Source organism: Papaver somniferum, chromosome 2 (genome assembly GCF_003573695.1).
Source record: "Papaver somniferum cultivar HN1 chromosome 2, ASM357369v1, whole genome shotgun sequence".
NCBI lineage: Eukaryota > Viridiplantae > Streptophyta > Magnoliopsida > Ranunculales > Papaveraceae > Papaver > Papaver somniferum.
This window is the reverse complement of record NC_039359.1, coordinates 136,866,345-136,882,481: the sequence shown is the minus strand read 5'-3', so window position 1 is coordinate 136,882,481 and position 16,137 is coordinate 136,866,345.

The window sequence follows — 16,137 nt, the reverse complement described above, 5'->3', positions numbered from 1 at the left end:
AAGCCTGCAAGTTCCTTTGTTGGTGAGTTATCTGCATCCTTGTAGACTTCATCATCATCTACTACATGGATCAGAGTGACTTCAGGATCAGCAGCCAAAGATGTTTTTTTGACTTTTCCCTTCTTCCGAGTTTTCTCTGACATCTTGTCAGTGAGAGTTTTGATATAATTGCACAACTCCTTCTCTGCGTTAGCCATGTCAATTTGATTTTTGCCAAGAGTTTCTTTTACCTTCATGAGATCACCTATGGTAGGTGGATTTTCTCTGATTTCTTCAAGAGACCGGCCGAAGAGGTGATTGTTTCCAATTTTGGTTTGAAGAGGAGGAGTGGTATCACCAGTGCCGTTGTTTGGAGAAGGAATGATTTCTGGAATACCATCATTGTTATTATTTCTAGTGCTAGCGTCGTTTGGATTTGTAACTAACCCATACCTAAGACCAACCATCTTTGTGAAAATGTGAGATTATTGCAACATAGAGATTAATCTCCCACTGTGGTCGCCAATCTGTAGATGGGGAAAAAAGATTTGCTGGTTTCTTAGGAAAGTGAAGAGACGACCGATCGGAAGAGACTCCTCAACCGAGCAAACTTCCTAATCTCACACAGATGCACTGCACGTGAGTGCTTTGAGTTCGAGAGATCAATCTGTAGGACTCCGACCTAAACCAAGTCAATGGACGTTCCAGAGTCCATTCAGTTACAAAGAGGGAGATGGGTTGATCTGTAGGAGGGAAGCTGAGAATTGTGTGGGATCAATGATGATCAAGGATTTTGGATGTGTTGTGGGTTTCTGCAAATTGATCAATAAGTTCGGATGATTGAGAGAGTGTTGTTTACAGATGATTCTTGGTTAGACGATGGATTGTATGTTCAATATCTCGTGGATTTTATGTGTCTTGTTCAATCATGGATTCAGAGACTTATTTGTACTGTCATAATAGCGAACACATTGATCCCAGTAAGTGTGACGGTTTCTGGAGTGAAAGAGTGGGAAAGTGGGAGATCATGGTAAAATCAGTTTCATGTCGTTTGGAGACTTGATTGATCATGCACCCATCACTTTGCTAACTCCTTCAACCGTTTACATGACTTACTCACATTTCTCATCGTGGATGAACACACGTGGCGTAGGCCGCCAGACCAAAACCCTAATTGATATCCCCCCATGTGACGTGATTGATGTCTCATAAATCGTGGAGTCTGCAAAGAAGACGTGTATTTGATTAGTCAGTCGTTGACTTGATTAGACAGTGAGTCTAAGTTTTTGTTGAATCGAGCATGATTGACGAATGCTCATTGATTCATGGATCGAACATGTCTACTGAGACGTATAGTTCTTGAATGATGTTGATATTTCTCGTCTGAGCAAATATTGTAAATTCGATGAATTCTTGGATATTGAGTTGAATCAATATTGTCGGAATATTGATAGTTAGGTCAATATTCGAGTTGCTCAATTCGACGAATTACTGAATATTGATAGTTGGATCAATATTCGAGCAACTGTGCAAGTATTGCTCAATTCAATGAATTACAGAATATTGATAGTTGGATCAATATTCGAGCAACTGAGCTAGTATTGCTCAATTCGATGAATTACTGAGTATTGATAGTTGGATCAATATTCGAGCAACTGAGCAAGTATTTCTCAATTCGATGAATTATTGAATATTGATAGTTGGATCAATATTCGAGCAACTGAGCAAGTATTGCTCAATTCTATGAATTACTGAATATTGATAGTTGGATCAATATTCGAGCAACTGAGCAAGTATTGCTCAATTCGATGAATTATCGGTAATGTGACCCAATAAAATATTAATTAAAATATTGGTAGCCTACCAAATATTATATAATTAATCTGGATGTTGATTACTGGATCAACATAAAATTATTAGTGTCTGAACTTGCTCAGAATGATGATTTGTGGAGCGTTTGATCGAAACCCTAATTTTGATCAATTGTTCGTCAATTGATGAATTGCTGAAAATAGGTCAGAAGGAGGGACCGACCACATGGGATGATGGACGACCATGTGGTTCCCAAGTGCTCAAGTGAGCGTGCACCAAGGTTCTTAGTTGACCGGTTGGTGAAAGAATTATCAAATGCAGGTGTTGACCATTTATTAGAATAGTGCTCGTCTGAGCATTAGGTGATAAAACCTAATTATGGAGAAGTGAGGGACCGACCAAGAGGGAATATAGAACCGGCCCTTGGTGGTGTGAGGACCAAATGATGGTCGATTGAGAAAATTCCAAGTTGGTTGGAAAGAGTTTGGACCCAATATGAGCAATTGAGCAAATTAGGTCAAAATTATAAGAATGTGTGGGACCGGATACTTTCAAGCCTTAGGGATGGCCTTGGTCGGTCAAGTAAGCATGCCCATGTCATCATTATGTCCGTGTCTTAGTCCTGAGAGTTTTGGTATTTTCTGATGTGCGTTCGAGCAATATCTCGGATTTTCAAAAGAGTTTGTTCTTTGACTGAAATTCTTGATTTTGATCGAATGAGCAAGTAGTACTTTGCTCGTTCGATCAATATTTTGAGAATATTAATATAATAATATTTTTTCAATATTTTTCGTGAATAGCCTAGTCGGTCATGTGACCATTTGACTTTTTGGCTTTTTCATGGTTTGAGCAATATTTGAGAAAATATGAAGAAACCATGATTTTTATTCAAACAGAGGAGTTTCATGAAATTAGGGAAATAATAATTATGAAAACAAGGGATTGCAAGGTGTGGGACCGTCCACGGGTAGGGCATATCCAGACGGCTAGGTAGCCCGGTCCCGCAACACCTTTCCCTATTTTATTATTTTTCATGAAACCGTAAAAATATGGAGAAACCATGAGTTTTGCTCAAACAAGGAAAGTTGCTTGAATGAAGGAGTTTTCATGAGTTCATGAAAATAAATAAAATAAGAAAAATAAAGGAAGAGGCGTGAGGGACCGACCACAGCGGCATGGCCGGCCGGCGGGCCCAGTCCCTTGGCGCCTGTTTTCTATTTTTTTATTATTATTTTCTCTCTCCTGTTTTGTGTAGGATTCCTCGTTTGTCCATATTTTTGAACGCTCGTTCGTTCATCATTGTTGAGTACACTTGCACCATTTTGTTGGGGCTTACTCGGTGATAGTCTAGATGCCCGATTGTTGAGTAATTATTACTAATTCATGAAAATTCAGTGGAGAATTATTCATGAAATGGAGTAATAATCATGAATTGTGCATCTATTACTAATCCATGAATACAACCGGGGAATTCAGGGAACGAAGTAATGAGATAAATTGGTTATCTATTACTAATCCATGGAGTCAGCCGGGGATTCATGGAACGGAGTAATGTGATATAATAGATTATTTCTAGGAATTCAGTGGCGAATGTCACGGTAGAATTAATCTATTGTAGAATCGAGATATGAGATAGTTGAAGCATCATACTCGTTCTGAAAGGTGCATAGTCATGGAACAATGTGCAGCGTTGTTGACGTACTGAAGGCGTTGAACCCCTCAACAAACAATTGTAGGAGAGCCGCCTGAATCTATATACGGTCTCTCTACATAGTCAGGGAACAGTGAGTGTCGCCGATGTCCTGAAGGCGTTAAGCCCTCTCAACAAACAATTATATAGGAAGACCGCTCAATCGTTCTTCTATGTAGAAGGGGTCTCTCTATGTAGTCAGGGAACATCGAGTATCGTCGACGTCCTGAAGGCGTTAAGCCCTCTCAATAAACAATTATGTAGGAGGACCGCCCAATATTTCTTCTACATAGAGGGCACGATGAAATGGCGCAGCATCGAACGCTCAGCTAGTGGGAGGCCTTTCGAGAATCACATTCATCGTGGCTCTGAGAGGTACTCGATCAGAGATCGTAAAATGTGAATCATCACATGCGTTCCTGAAGCCGGGTCAGAAACATGCAGTATCATGATTTTATGATTTTGACCTTTGTCGAAAATCCACCATCAACAATATTCTATTTTTTTTTTGTTTTTGTTGTTACCTATCATTCTTTTTCAGAGGTATAAAAAATAATTCTTTAGTGTTAAGATTCGAATTTCGTAAGTTCAATGATAGTTTTTAGAATCTAATGTATGAATGAACATGTATTACCTAATAAGTTCTTCTTTGTTTCTTCTGATTGAAAGATTCCTTTGTTTAATACATTTATGTTTTTAGAATCTTACGGTGTTGTATGTTTTGGTTATTCTGCCTAAGAAGAACCCAAGAATTTAAGAATTTCGATTGAATTTCTTTTTACAGGTGAACTGTTGCCGGTCAAAACCAGATTTTGACTTGATTTCCTGGTTTTGACCTGGTCAAAACCGCTATCTTTTTTGGTGTGCAAAAATATTCGCAACTGCAGCAAACAGTTGCAACTATTTAATTTCGAACTGTTTGAAATAGTTGCGACATTTCAACGTTGCAACAGTTCTGAACTAACCTCTCTTTAGTCTAAATCTATTGACCTCCCTTCTTTTTCAATTTATGGTCCTCATTCGATCAGTTGCGCTAACCTCTCTTTCCTTTTAGCGAATCTATGCCCTGATAAGAGAGAGCTTATTCCTTCATAGGATTATAAGAAAGAAAATGCTTTTAGTTCTTCGCCAGTCATACTCTTCGGTTCTGAATGAATCTCCGGTTTGCTTACTAGTTGAGGAACTGAAGTCGATGCATCTGTCCTACCTGATGGACCAGATTCTTCCCGATCACTCGTCCCAGTACCACCAATAAGAGTAATGGAACTTCCAAACCTTAAATTAGAACCAATTCCTAGAACTGACCCACCAGCAGATCCAAGGTCACCAACTAAGTTAGAAATACCAAGACGACCAGATGGACCAGACCGACCTGACTCAATAGACATATCTCGCCCTTCGCCACAACTTTCTCCAAAGCTTAAAACTATTGACACAACGATAGCACGTAAGATATTTGCTAACCTTAACTCCCCACTGCCTACTTTTTATGATGGAATCGAGCCCAAGCTAGCCTTCTTACCCATTTCTAGCCCAAACACACTTTTTACTCGACCAAGAGTACTTGCATCTGCGATAAACTTATCTACGAATCCTGTACATACTGAGCACTTACCAGCTGAACCTACTGAAGGAGTGTTTTCTTCACTCTAACCAGCGGATACATCTGACCTACATCAAATGTAGCATAAACTGGGTCTCCAGAAAGGGATCCACTAACGAAGGTTTCACCGTAGTTACTTGGCAATGACATACCTGATGAACCAGATTCTGTCCACTTCTCCTAATCACCTGCTCAATCAAGATGACCAAGAAGACCCAGTATTTAATCATATCCAGTAGGATCTGCTCCAAGTTGTACAAAGGTAGATTCCTTCTGAAGATGACTAAACCCTGTTACTGTACCAAGGAATAAAGCACTTCCTGACCTAGCATAATCTAATCGAGTAGCTGACCAACTAACGAAATTTTCTCCATCATAACTAGCCGAACCAGTTTCTAATGAATAAAGGGACCAAGGACCTGATCTAGCTTCACGTTCTTCACCAATTAATTCAAACCTAGTTACTAACTCAGCCGATGAAACAGATTCTTCCTACTCTGACCTACTATCACCAGCCCTTTCACGATCACTAGCTCATGACTAACCTTACGTAGTACTTTCTTCTTTATTATCATCCGCTTATGTTCAACCGTGGTTAGGTTAGAACCTCACAATCTAGAAGAACCCGAAATTGAGCCTGACCTAGTTATCGTATATGCATGTAGTCTAGAGCCAAATTATAGGTGACTAATGAAAGTTCAAATACTTTTTGCATCTGGTGAGATCTAGAAAGTTTCCTGGCTTTTTTGTCCTACAAGGAAGGAACAAAAGAAGAAGCATCCTCCTTCGTCGGATCCCTTAGACGTTTTCTTCTCTACCATGACGAATGAGTAGGCATCGCTTTTTCCTTTGTCCTTCCCATTGAGCCCTATCACTAGTGTAGTGGTTACTCCCGATCCGAAGCACCCCTTTTCCATTCATAAAGAGATCCAATCATCAAAATCAATAAAAAGGCCATCATGGACCAAGATCCAAAGGGATCAATCTTGTTGGGAGAGACTTCCCAAGGAAAGAAAAAAGTGACTTCCAGATCAGGGATAATAAATAAAATAGAAACCAGATAAATCATATATCGAAACGATTTCTGGCATCACCGTAAGGATCGGAACCACATTCGTAGGCCGGCAATTTTTCTGGATAGGTCGAACTATTGGAAGCAAATAGAAAAGGAAGACCTAGTGAGACACTTTCCAATTATACAGTATTGAAATGATACTAGGTAATTTTGAAGCCGTTACCAATTTTTAAAGATACGAAAACTAATAAGAATTCTTCTTCGTCTTCAAATCTTCTATTACGTTCAATAACCGCACAACAACACTTGAATCCACTTGTGAACAATCACGCACAGAACAGAGTCTGTTAACAGTGGATTATCACAAGATGTCTTTAGATCCTAAGATGGTTCTAAATATCTCGTCGCTACTTTAACCTAGTTTGAGTGAGACTTATATCAGAAGAGAAGGTTCTCAAGAAATAAACAAACTAGGTGCAATAAAATATACAACAACAGTTAGTCCATCAAATCAATAACCAAAAATTAATAACAATACAATTATCTAGTTTGTCACCAACGGTACTCGTAGAGCATCTTGATCCCATAGAAGTCTTTAAACGAGCGGTCGTAAGAGATTTCGCCTAATTAGGGTACTTTCCTCTCTGGACAGACGGCTCCACCGGAACAACAATAAATGAAGTTTGCCTCGCGTTTAAGATGGTTTGTGTTAGAGCATTGCTCGGTCAAACTCTCATGTGTTGCTATCTCAAGCATGTTTGTCAATGTTAGTGATCAAAACTATAAGTCTTGATTTCTAGTCTACTATAGCTAAGGTCTCGGACTAGGATAGAAAGTGTAGTTGAGCTCAAGAAATCCATGGAAATCATCGTACAAGATGAAGGACTACTCAAGGAACTGGTGGATCTTCATCGACGAAAAGGTATGTGGAGACTTGAACTTATCTATCACTCAAAAGTCTAATTATCTCCTATCTTGAGATAAAAGTCGTTTTGCTATATAGACTTTGATTATACACATTTGGTATTTCGAGCCGAGTTTATCTCGCCTGTCTATTTCTCAAAATATGTGTTGGTAAGCTTTCTCTTTAGCCAAATTCATCTTTACCTAGTGACGAAAGTCATGTTATGTTTCAATCACTTTGAAAATTGCTCTGACGAAAAATGGTTTGTGAATAACAACTATATAACGTCCTCTGAGAATATTTCAATAATTGAAATGAGAGTTTAGATTACATAACCATTGGTGGATATAAGCATTGTTGTGGAAACACATATATGTATAAGTCCTTATTCCTTGAACCGAAGTTTGCGAACTTTGTTGATCAAGAGAACCGGAATAGTGGCCTGAACTCAGTCCGCGAACTGGCGGATGTTCTCGACCCGAAAAAATCTGCTGGAGTTTGTGAACTCCTTCCGGGAACTTAAGTCCGCGAATCCAGTCCGCGAACTTGAGTTGGTTATATCTAAAGACGGTTGTTCTTGAACTAATGTTTATATAAACTAAGGAATGCTTTTGCAAACCGTGGCTTTAAAGTTCATGAACTGATTTGAGTGAATCAAACCGTTTTTGTTTAGATTGTGTCTTGTGTAGTTACATAAGATCTAAGCAATTGAAAAACTCTCTAACTAGTTCATTTGAGTCATTTAAACTAGTTATGGTGAAGAAGAATATGGTTGATATGAAATTGATCATATGGCTAACCATTTGGTTAACTATTGTTGAACCAACAAATGCACATGTTTGGGTACGGTTACACAAGCCTAGAAACGTGCATTTTATTTGTGTATAATGATTAAAGTTTTTGAGAGTCGTAGTAAATAGGATTCGAACTCAAAGATTTGTGAAGATTAAATTTAAAGGTTTAATAAAATTATATAAAAAAAAAATATTAACAATGGTGAGAGGTACTGGGACTAAGAACTTCACCAAATTCCATTCATGTGATTCAAATAATAATTCCATGCAATTATAGCTCAAATATTAAAAATATGGACTCTTATTCTTTTCCAATATAGATTCTCAAAATATTAGTTATAAATCGTAAGCATGGAACATCAAACATTTAATCAAGCATGACCCATCAAATAAAATGATAACTAATTAATTCGAACCATAAATCAATTAAAAACAAGTGCAAAAGTCATAAAAAGAATTATTAAAATTACCACATGCGTGAAATAGGGCTCCATCCGTCGTCCCAGTGTTGGGATTTAGCTTCTCATATTAATCACTTGCTCAAAATACATGTTTGTTGCTCAAAAGTTGATTAAAATGATAAAAATCAGTAAAACAGTGAATGTACGACCCACAGAAGGCGTCACAAAAAGAACGATAAGAGACAGGTGCTGCTGATGTTGAGACTGCACTGCGACCCTCCAGTGTGCGTCTAGACACTGTTGATTAACGACTGTCTACGCCAGTCTGTTCTTCGTGTTCTTCATCATCATCAGCAGCAGAAACAGAGTTTGATCAACTCGTGATTTCTTGCTCCTGAGCTATCCTCTCGACCTCCAACTCTCGACCCCCCTTCCTTGTACCTGGAGAAACTTATTTATACTCAACAGGGCCCTCGAATCTCTCCATAACTTCAAAATATTTCCCATGAATCGGCAGTAAAGAGAAAATATTCTCGGATTGTTTTATTTCCTTTCTAGCCTACTCACACTGTCAACCAGTGTTTACACGCTCCAAACATGCTCCCAGATCATCAAGGAATGTGTCAAGACGTTGCAAACGCATGCCATCTTCCATACAACATCGACACAATCCCGAGTATCTTTTCTCAACCACGTATTCCCTGATTTCTTTAAACCGAGAATCAAGCCCAACTGGATCGATTCCAACAACCAAATAGCTTCCCATATCCATATCACGTCTACCCAACAAGAATCAGAGGTTTAGTCTACCTCTAACCCCTCCAAATATCCGATTGAAATCTGCCAGGGAAGAGAAAAAAAATCCCGCCAAAACTGAATTTTGAATTTGAGAAGAAGGACACCCCTTATCCAGTGGTCTCCCCTTATCCGCTGCTGGAGTCCGAATAACACATGTCCCTTGGGGTGTCTTTAGTAATTTTTCTGGGGTGCTTCCGGTGCATTTCTGTGGTGCCTTTAGTACTTTGTCCTGGGGTGTAAAACACTACTTTTCGAGCCCATTTCGCCGCAAGTACTTATTTCTCTAAAATTTCCTACAAAGACATAAAATAACACAATAAATACAAAATCGAGCACTAACAATACATACAAATGAGACATATTAGACGCATAAATGCGTCTATCAACACCCCCAAACTTATTATTTCCTAGTCCTCGAGCAAAACTAATATGGAAAATAAAATCTTAACTCACTAGGTTTCCCTAGTGACCGAGTTAATCTCGGGATGGTTTACCAGAGGTGTGCCCACAAAACCATTACTCCAGACCCTATCTATCTATGCAGAACCTTGGAAGGCACTAAAGAATCTCCTTGGTTGGCATACTTATTGACTACAGGAGGAAGTACCCTGATGCGAAATTCCAATTGTTGTACACGAGTTTGCACTCAAGCATACTAAAATTCATATAAAGTGACAGAGCTCTACTCAGATAGTTTCTGGACATCATAAACCGAAGTCAACCAATCACATGGATAGATTAAGAAGATGGATGTAGAAAAAAATGTGGATGATGCTGACTAAGGTGAACCTATCCTAATGGACTGAGATACTGGTCTGGACTAATATCAACACACTGGCAAATACAAGGGAACCAGTGGTCGATAATCCTAACTCTAGGTCAACTCAGCTGGCATATACAAGGGTACCAGTGGTCGACTTTATTGTATTTATTCCGGTTGGTCTGGGGGTCTGGTCTCAATTTTTTTTTCATCTCAGTCACTCTATTTCACCCTAGTAATGGTAAAAAAAAAAAAGTGACCAGGATTCTTTCGATGTTTCCATCACGAGGATATGGAGAAACTACAATGTTTTCTTTTTCTAACACCTGAGCTCTGTGATTTTATGAATAGACTCTTTAGATGTTTCCATCTAATTAGATTGGTTCCTCAAATCCTACAACCAAAATGCTTCCATCCACTTAGATTAGTTAGTGCCAACCTTAATAAGCATAAATTTCTAGTCTCTGGAGCTTATTTATTGCAACTAAGAACTTTCTCCCCACCCCCAAACTTAAATCTAACATTGTCCTCAATGTTCTAAAGATGAAATTAAAAGCATGAACAAGGAGAAACTGTTACCAATGAAGCAAAAGAGATAAGGAAAGATATTACCGTGTCACATGAATATTGGGTTACCTCCCAAGAAGTGCTAAGTTTAAAGTATTCAGCCAGACTAAACAAGGATTAATCACCACGTAGAATCATATAGTAGTAGCCGGAATAACTGTGGGTCATCTGGATCAAAAAGTGTTACACACAAGAAGAGGAAACTGCAACAGACCAAGACGATACCTAACATACCCTTGCTTAAGACAACTACATCTAGTTGTGGTTCAGGTTCAGGCTCTATAAAAGGGTCTAAATAAAAGGTTTTCATCGGTTGGATTTCCTCAAAGCTAAGATCCGGTTCAGGTATTAGAGTCTGGAAAAACTCAACTAAGAACTTAGAAGCACATAACAACAACCTGAATAATTGGGGATCCTCTAAGTCAATTATTTGACTCACAAAGTTGACCATAATGAGAGTAGTGGTCATTCTTAAGCAAATGTGTCGATTCTAATTTCCTAAAGCATTTAGGTTTAGTCTCACAACTTAATATTCGACACATTTGGAATATAAACGTTCCCACAGTTGGAAGAAAACTATTTGGTGGGAAAACAAAGTCAATCTGGGATCATAGCCTGGGCAAACCACATCAACCAGGATGGGTTTCTAACGACTGAACTTCTTCCTGGACATCATTAGGTTCGGGAAAACGAGTATGAAGGTAATTTTGTAAAATTGTCGAGGCAGAGATATCAAGTCCTAAGTGAAGGGACTTTCTGAAGTTAAAGGTAAGGCACTAGGAAGGTGATAATCACCCCCAAACTTAGAGTTTTCAGTGTCTCTAGATAGACTAGTTACAATCTCCCTAATTTCTGGATCATTAGATTCTTGAAAATGGTCAATTGATTCTTCTAATTTATTATCAGGTAGTGCATCTTTACTCATCTCTACGGGTATATCTTCTTCATCTAATACTATTGTTTCTAAGTCGCTAGACTCTAAAAAATTTTCGGAATAAACCCGTTCCTCTAAACCACTATCGGCTTCGTAATCAAAAGGAAAAACTACATCATCTAAAACGGTGGTATCCCTAATCAAATCCTCGTCCTTTTGAATAGGTGAATAATCATAAAAATTATTTGGATTTGAACTAGAAATAATATAATCATTATAAAGCTCAATTGGATTAATAGATTCCTGATCACTATGCCTACATATTTCAGATTCTTCATTACTACTATCCTCATCATCATAATAGTACAAAGATGATTGAACCTTATCTAAATAAGTAGTGTCTTTTATTCTAGCCTCGTCCTCTAAATTAGGCAAATATTCACTATTGATATCAAGGGTAGAATTAGAAACCCTATTTTGGAAATTTAGATTATTTCGAGCAGCATTAGCCAACTGTTCATTTTCTGCCTCTAGACGTGCCTGAATTTCACTGAGCATAACACTTATACATTCACCACTCTCGTTTATCATCTCAGAATATCGTGTACACTCTTCTTTTGAACTATTCATTGCACCTAAACGTTTATACGTCCTTTCAATCAGTTGTCGGGTCTCTTCTAGAGATGGTACAGGTTCAGAAATATCATAATCAGAACTAGTTTCCAAAAACGAGTAACCAGTACTACAGTTTTCCTGATTTTCTTGCTCGTAAGACCAATTCGCGTGTGGATAGTAATTGGGCTCACCATCGTATGAACCATAACCTTGAAAAGGTTGGCGTTCCCAACTACTATTCCCACCATGGTCATAAAAATGATGATGTCCATATTCAAATTCAGATCGATACTCATTGTATTGGCTTCTGTCATACCAGTTCGACATTCTTAATTACAAGGGAATTCTATACAATCACAAACAAGGATGACTCGACCAAATCAAACCTACTGATTTTTAGCAAACAAAAAGCATGATGGCTCCACTTAGATTGTTTTCTAGACCAGCTTTTATTCCTTCGAAAAGGAATTCGTTACAATTTGAGCACACCCCTCTGGAATCAATCCAAGCTAATGTAAGTTGAATCCAGGCGAGGGAAGCTCAGTGGAGCTTTGATACCTGATAGACGCATTTATATGTCTATTTTCATCTCTTTTGTGTATTTTGTTAGTACTCGTTTTCGTCCTTATTATGGTGTTTTGTGTGTTTGTAGGTATTTTTTTGGAAATAAATAATTTTGGAAAAATCGGCTCGAAAAATTATGCGGAGCATCCCCGGAGGACATTTGTTATTCGGACTCTCAGCTTTGGATAAGGGGCACCCACTTGATAAGGGGTGACCACTTTCTATTCGCACCCCTGAACTGGATAGGGGGAGGTCATCTTCTTTGTTTGAATTTGGTTTTGGCGGGAATAATTAATGCAGACGATGTTGATTTTGGGTCGGATTGTTGGAGGGATTTAAGCGAGATTCAATCGCTAGAAACGGTTGGGATGGGCCTGAATACACTAGACAGGGTATATGCAAGCGATTTGATCGAGTAACTTGGGCCAGAAATCCGAGTTTGGAAGTAAACAGGGGACCGAGATATTTTAGAAGATTATGTTAATTACGGAAGCTGTGTGAAGATTGGGAGAAGATATTTAGGAAAATATTCTCTCATGATATTATACGAACAATTTAAGACAATCCAGAGACGCGTAGAAGAGATAAACAGGGAAGAAAATCCCATATCCTGCATGAAATACAAAGAAAATATTCCCGACGTTAATGGAGATTTCTGGGAGTTATTGTGAAGATTTGAAGGCATTAAACAGTATATAAAGGCTCTTTGGGGTCATCTAGCGAAGTTTAGAGAGAATTGGGAGAGGTTTAGAGAACTACAGAGCAAGAAAATTGAAGTTGCAGAGATTCTGGTTCTGTTGCTGCTGCTGCTCGAGGAGGAGAAGAAGAGGAAGAACAGACTACCAAAGGCAGTCGTTTACCAACAAAGACAACGACAACCGTTCTTGGGTCATAGTTTTTCAACGACAACAGCACTTTATCTCTATCGTTGATTCTGGACGCCTTCTGTGGGTCGCAGAATCCTGTTTTATATCATTTTCTTGTCTTTCTCTTCATTGTAAAACACTTTTGAGCATCAATGAAATATTTTGAGAGGTTTTCCAACATGATGAGCGGATAAAATACCTGGTGATTGAGGCAATGGAGGATCTATTCACTCATGTTTGATTTGTAATATTTTTATTTATAATTTCGTTAATTATTTATTTTATTTAATTCACTTGGATAAAAATATAAAAAAAAAGGATAAAATGGTTTTCTTAATTATTTGTGAATCAGTTTGATGTTTTATGCTTAGAATATATTCTTTGATAAATCATGCTTAAGGATTATAACTTAATATTTGGACACATTTTAAATTAAAAAGTGATTTAATAAGAAAAAGAGATTAATAATAATTTCTGAAATATTATTTATAACCAATCAACTTGAAGTAATAGTGAATCCTGAGCCTTCATCTTTCTAAAATCTTGACATTACTATTAATTTCCTTCATTTATTTATTTGTTTAAATCTTAAAAAAAAAGAGTTACCTCCACAAGTTCGAAAAGAACCCCCTTTTACCACTATCTACAACAACTTTTGAAAATACACCAAAATTTTGGCGCCGCCGATGCGGATTTGTGCTTAGGTAGAATTTTTAGGTTTTTATTATTTTTTTACTATTATTTGTTCCTTTTTACGTTTCTTTTTGTGTCTTTGATTTACAGGTTCGAAGTGGAATACTAAGGACTTGGGAACAAAAAGCTTAAAGCTAAAAGCTAAAAGAGAAGAAAAAAAAAAGACATAATTTTTTTTAGGATTTGTAAATAGGCTTTATTTTTCATAATTTTTGTAATTTTTGGACTTTTTATTTGGACTTTATTCTGGACAATTGGACTTTATTCTTTTTTTAACCCTACGGAAGGGTATTATTATTAAAAAAAATAAAAAATTATATAAACTGTGTGCAGGGAAGGACGACGATTACTATATCACGGCCCCTCGGGTTTGTACATGACATAGGAATCGTGGCCCGAGTCGACTTCAACGATTCATCCCCCGTCTGGTACGGGAGGTAAGTCCACTGAAACACTCGCGAATCTCCTGTAAGCGAGTTATTGTATTCCTTAAGGTGATTCATTGATTGAGGACGTATTTGGACTATTTTTAAATTCCTAGTAAAGGGCAAGGCCTGGCCAATACAAGATAAGGGTTCGGATTTCATCACCGCTACCTGCTTGCCCGCCTTAGGAAAACGAAACCTAACGCGAACCCAAGCTTAAAACTTGACTAGAACGAGACCGATAGGGTATCGTGCTTATCAGGAAAAAATTTCGAAGGATATTGGTTACTTTCTTAAGCACACCTCGAAGTTCATGATGGTTTCTGTGAGTTGAATGCGTGACTGCACCGCCTTGTGATAACGGTAATGCCTTGGGTATCAAAGCTCCATTGAGCTTCCCTCGCCTCAATTCAACTTACTTTGACTCGGATTGATTCCAGAGGGGTTTGCTTAAATTGTAACGAATTCCCCTTCGAGAGATAGAAGCAAGTCTAGAAACAATCTAAGTGGAGCCATCATGCTTGTTGTTTGCTAGATTTTATAGGTTTGATTTGGTCGAGTCATGCTTGTTTGTGATTGTGTAGAATTCCCTTGCAATTAAGAATGTCGAACTGGTATGATAGAAGCCAATACAATGATTATCGACCTGAATTTGAATATGGACATCATCCTTTCTATGACCATGTTGGGAATAGTGGTTGGGAACGCCATCATTTGGAAGGATATGGGTCATACCCTGGTGAGCCCAATTACTATCCACACATGCATCAGTCTTACGAGCAAGAAGATTATAATACTAGTTCTTCGTCTCTAGAGGATACAATCAAACTATTGAAAAGTAGTCCTTTTTATGATCCCTATGTTCCTATTCCTCCTTTAGAAGAGTCCCTCAGGGAGTTAGCTGAGTCGACGCGTAAGTTAGCTGAGATGAATAATGTAATTCTAGACGAAAGAACTACAATAATGAGTGAACTTTCTATAGAGGAATCCCTCAAGCTGATGGCTGAGACGAACGAAAGACTTGCTCGAAATAATCTTACTTTCCAATATAGTGTTTCCAATAATACCCTTAAAAATGAGGGTAGTTATTTTCATAATCAAGATGACAAGGTTAGAATTGGTAGCACTACTTGTTTTTATGAGGTTCGATCTTTTTCATGTTATTATGATGAGGATAGTGTTGATGGAGAATCATACTTATGTAGGAATAGTGATCAGGAAATGGTTACTCCAATTGAGCTTTACAATGATAATATTATTTCTAGTTCAAATCCAAATAATTTTAATAATTATTCACCTATTCAAAAGGATGAGGATTTGACTAGAGATACCCTCGTTTTAGACGATGTAGTATTTCCTGTTTACAAAGCCGATAATGATTTAGAGGAACGAGTTTATTCTGAGAATAATGTTTTAGAGTCTAGCGATTTAGAAACAATAGTCTTAGACGAAGAAGATGAACTCGTAGAGATGAGTGAGGATGAACCTGACTTAGAAGAATCAATTGACCATTTCCAGGAATCTGATGACCTAGAAATTAGGGAATTGTGACTAGTCTTTCTAGAGACCAAAAACTCTAAGTTTGGGGGTGATTATCATTCTCCTTGCTTTAACTCTTAGAAAGTCCCTCTGTAGGACTTGACATTTGCCTCAACCATTTACAAGATTATCTTCATACACGTTTTCCCGAACCTAATGATGTCCAGAAGAAGCTCAGTGTTAGAAACCCATCCTCTGGTTGATGTGGTTAACCCAGGCTATGATACCAAGATTGACT